At 38.8% G+C, this 5,087-nt stretch overlaps 1 non-coding gene across 1 annotated transcript; it reads left to right on the top strand.

Moving 5' to 3' along the window:
* Positions 1 to 213: 213 nt before the first annotated feature.
* Positions 214 to 317, top strand: LOC130952052 (small nucleolar RNA R71). The gene has a single exon (XR_009074234.1). It is a non-coding gene; the product is annotated as a small nucleolar RNA R71 (small nucleolar RNA).
* The last annotated feature ends 4,770 nt before the right edge of the window (positions 318 to 5,087 follow it).

The following is a 5,087-nucleotide window of genomic DNA, read 5'->3' as shown; positions in this document are numbered from 1 at the left end:
AGAACTCCCTTCCTCTGAGGCATCCCATTATTCACAGAATTCCTATCAGAAGTGTACATGAATTGGTTATTTGCAACCATGTTAATAAGTTCTTGAGCTTCTACAGGCATTTTCTTTAGGTGAATAGATCCACCTGCAGAATGGTCCAATGACATCTTGGAAAACTTAGATAGTCCATAATAGAATATATCTAATATGGTCCATTCTGAAAACATGTTAGAAGGACACTTTTTGGTCATCTGCTTGTATCTCTCCCAAGCTTCATAGAGGGATTCACCATCTTTTTGCTTGAAGGTCTGAACATCCACTCTAAGCTTGCTCAGCTTTTGAGGAGGAAAGAATTTATCCAAGAAGGCTATGACCAGCTTATCCCAGGAGTCCAGGCTATCTTTAGGTTGTGAGTCCAACCATGTTCTAGCTCTGTCTCTTATAGCAAAAGGGAAAAGCATGAGCTTGTAGGCTTCAGGATCTACTCCATTTGTCTTAATAGTCTCACAAATCTGCAAAAACTTAGTTAAAAACTGGTAAGGATCTTCAGATGGAAGTCCATGAAACTTGAAGTTCTGTTGCATTAAAGCAACTAATTGAGGTTTCAGCTCAAAATTGTTTGCTCCAATGGCAGGAATTGAGATGCTTCTTCCATCAAACTTGGATGTTGGTTTAGTAAAATCACCAAGCATCCTCCTTGCATTATTGTTGTTGGGTTTGGCTGCCATCTCCTTCTCTTGTTCGAAAATTTTAGAAAGGTTGTCTCTGGATTGTTGTAATTTAGCTTCTCTTAGTTTCCTCTTCAGAGTCCTTTCAGGTTCAGGATCAGCTTCAACAAGAGCATTTCTTTTGTGATTGTAGCTTGCTTAGAAAACTAGCTTACCATGAACATTGAGTTGCTATTCTTCTCACCTTGGTTTGTCAATCTTTATTGCATGATTCTTTTCTTGCTTGGGGACAAGCAAGGTTTAAGTTTGGTGTTGTGATGACATGTCATCATGTCATATTTTTCTATGCTTTTTCTTTGTTTTTTTATAGGTTTTATGCACTTTCTTGAGTCACAAGTAAGCCATTTGGGTAGAAATTCATGTTTCCTTAGATTCAATCAACCATGGATGAATTGATGCATTTTCATGAGTTTTTGTGCAATAATTGCTTATATATCAAGAAGAAGAATTACTGTCATGATTATGGCATAGCTTTGATACAATTGTTGATTGATGATAGGTGAAACAAAGCTTGGAAGGAGGTTGCAAGAAGATGAAGAATGCCCTGGAGAAGAACCAACATTTGAGCCAACGTTTGACCTCAAACGTTGAGGCAAACGTTGGCTGAAGAAAAAACTCTTAGAAGGCAACGTTTGCGCCAACGTTTGACCTCAAACGTTGAGGCAAACGTTGGCGCCTCACAGCCTGAAGGGGTATACTTCCAATGAGAATAACTTGAGCTACAGAGCTCCAAATGAGGTGATTCAAAAAGCAATGGAAAGTAGGAATCAAGAGCTTTCCAAGCATATATGGTACGGCATGGTGGACACTAAAATTGAGGGAGAAAACTGCCCCAAAATTGCATAAACGAACATGGTGTCAACCTGCAGTAAGGCCAGCTGACCTCTGCACCTTCGACGGAGTATAACTCGAGCTGTGGAGCTCCAATTGATGCGCTTCCAACGGCATTGGAAAGTAGACATTCCGGGCTTTCCAAAAATATATAATAGTATGGGGTGGACAATACGTTTGAGCCTCCAGAACTGGCGTTTTCGACCACGTTTGAGGCAAACTTTACCTCAAACGCTGCGCAACAAAGCCAGCGACCTTGTCCTCTTCAAATGAGCATAACTTGAGTTGTAGATATCCAATTGAGGTGATTCCAATTGGGTTAGAAAGTTGACATTTAGAGCTTTCTAACCATATATAATAGTCTATAGTGGGCATAAAAATTGCAACGTTGACAAGCAGACAAAGTAGTACCCCAACATGCATGCAAGAAGGCCCAACGTTTGGCTAAAAGTTTGACCCCAAACTTTAGCCCAAACGTTGGTAGCAGCAAATGAGGGCAGCTGGTATAAAAAGTTTGAGTCAACGTTTGACCTCAAACGTTGCTCAAACGTAAAAGTTACATGGCCTGGTTCACAAGTGGATTTCTTCCCAACACCAAGAGCAAGCAACAGAGGCCTAATTCAACCCAATTCCATCAAGAGCAAGGGCCCAATTGACACCACTCAAAGGCACAAGAGATAGTTAGAATAGAAATTTCATTTTAGTTGTAATTTGTTTTCAATTTCATTTTCATTTTGTAAAAATGCCTATTGTCTATAAATAGGCATCTGTTTCATTTTATTAAGGGGGTAAGCTCCATTGGAGAGCACGAGAGGCGAGCTCCACTAGGGAGCATTAGGATTAGAAAACTCTCTCTTTAGTTTCATTTCTGTTTTGAATCTTGGGTTGAGCATTGAAGGAATTCTGTTTCAATCTCACCTTGAGAATTCTCTCTGTTTTCTTCTTCTGTGATTTTAATTTCTCCTTTACTACAAGTTCCTTTGCTGCAAGTTTACAATTTAATTTACATTGAGCTTGATTTTGATCTTTGGTTCTCATTGCTTTCTGTTCTCACTGAATTCGATTTACTTTCAAGCAATTTAATTCTTCTGCAAGTGCTCTGCATTTTACATTTCTGTTCATGATCTGATTTACTTTTCTTGCAAGTTTCTCTAAGCTTTGATCTATTGCTCTCTTTAATTTCCAGCACCCACTCCCCTTTACATTTACTGCAATTTACTTTTCTTGCAATTTAAGTTTCAGCTATTTTACTTTCTTGCTCTTTCCTTTCACTGCAATTTACTTTCGGCAATTTAAGTTCCTTTTAATTTCCTTTCTGTTGGTTACATTTCACACAATTTACTCAATGTTAGCTTGACTAAACTAATCACCCACTAAAATTACTTGATCCATCAATCCCTGTGGGATCGACCTCACTCCCGTGAGTTTTACTACTTGATGCGACCCGGTACACTTGCCGGTTGGATTTGTGTGTTGGAAATTCGTTTTCCGCAAAAACACCATCAGTTGATTGAGAACCTTTTAGTTAAGGTTGACAAGTTCATCTTTCTGGCAGACTTTGTGATCCTAGATTCAGCAGAGAATGAGAATGACTCCATAATACTTGGTCGACCATTTTTGGCCACTGCTAGGGCCATTGTAGACATAGAGCAGGGAGAGCTAACCCTCAGGATGCATGAAGAGAGCATCACCTTGAAAGTGTTTCCAGAATCACAAAGTAATGAAGAAACAAGCAAGACAAGTGACTGTCATCCAAGGCAAGCAACCAACAACACAGTAGAATAGAAGAGTGAGCAGGTACAAGGAGGGGAAAGAATTCAAAAAGAGGCCGGGATGATAAACAAAAAGGGAGGTATCACAACTCGAGTCACTGTCAAAGGAGACAGATCAACAAGAAAGAAAAAGAAGAAAAACAAGAAGAAAGCTTACAAAGGGTGGAAGAAAAAAAAAATTTAAACTGAAGGATTTTCCAAAGGTGACAAAGTACAATTAGTATATCAACAGCTGGGAACAGAAGATCATTACACTGTCAACCAAGTACTCTCTCTTGAGCACATTGAAATTGAGCATCAAGGCACACAGAGAAAGCTTACAGTGAGAGGGGACAAGTTGAGACATCACCAGCATCAACCACCTTAAAGGGAGTTCAATGTCAAGCTAGTGACAATAAAAGAGCGCTTCATGGGAGGCAACCCATGATTTAAGATTCCTGTCATTGTTTTTATTCAATAAGTTATGATTACCTGAGCATAATTTTGAACGTTCATATAAATGCATACATTGTTTTGAAGCACATGTCAGACTTCTAAGTTTGGTGTGCCTTAAGGCACACCCAAATTTATTTTTCAAAAAAAGGGGGGTTATTTTTAGAACATGTGCATAATCCTTTTAATGAAGCATATGACCAAACACTAAGTTTGGTGTCTGCATGTGTAACAATGTTCAGAAGATCATTTCCTACTCATGGAGTCAAAATCATACAGAAGGGGATCATGCATCATTATATTTTGATTTTAAAAAAAATAAAATAATATATATATATATATATACATCAATTGTGAAGAATTGACTGCATTGCTAAGCCATCTTCTCAGTAAAAGATAAGTTTGGTGTTCACCAACCTTTAGTAATTCTAATTGAAGGACACAATTGATCATTTATGAAAAAGAAACAAAAATATTTTTCTTCTTTATTGCAATTTACTTACCAACGTATACATTCATATCCTAAGGCTAGCTGTTTTGGTCTATTCAGGAGAAAGAGATTGAGACAAATACAAGGAGGGGCCACGACTAGGACAAGCTAAGTGAGAAGTGGTCACATGTGCCTAGAAAAGCGTGCTCCTTGGGAAGCAGAATTTGCATGCATGCATCATCGAACACCTAAATGCATGCAACCAATGAGAAGAGAATCCTCGTCAAAGCCTCAACAATGCATGCAGACCGTTCAATCCATGAACCTTCTGTATGATCAACTCAATCTCAACCCTTCATGAGCACCAACGAACTCCTTCCTCATTCATTGTGGTTTTGTTAGAAAATTTGAAGAATTTGCCTATAAATAGCCGTTAGCACTAAATAGTTTACACATTCATTCAAGCTACCTTCACTTGTAAGCCATAATCTCCTCTACTCCCAAAACTAAAGACAACAAAACCGAGCACCATCCCAAACACAACACATTTTTCCTCTACTCCCACTTTTCCCTTCTTCTCACCTCAAATCTAATGGCCTCCTCAAGTTCAAAAAGAAGGCCGGGAAAGGAACCAATGGTGACCGAGCCTCCATCATATGATGCAAGAAAATTTAGGTCCCAATTCCATGAAGGAAGATATCATAGGTTCATGAAAACAAAGAATGTCATCTATGAGAAGGGCCTTGAGTTGAAGGATGGGGAATACCCCATCATGAGGCAAATCACTAAAGAAAGAAGGTGGGAACTTTTATGTGCTCCTCTTGTTGACATCAGTGCAGTCATGATCAGGGAATTCTATGCAAATGCTGTAAAAGAGAACAAAGATAGTGTCCCCTATACGAGTTA

This window comes from Arachis stenosperma, chromosome 9, assembly GCF_014773155.1.
Source record: "Arachis stenosperma cultivar V10309 chromosome 9, arast.V10309.gnm1.PFL2, whole genome shotgun sequence".
Classification (NCBI taxonomy): domain Eukaryota; kingdom Viridiplantae; phylum Streptophyta; class Magnoliopsida; order Fabales; family Fabaceae; genus Arachis; species Arachis stenosperma.
This window is presented reverse-complemented; position numbering and strand designations above follow the sequence as displayed.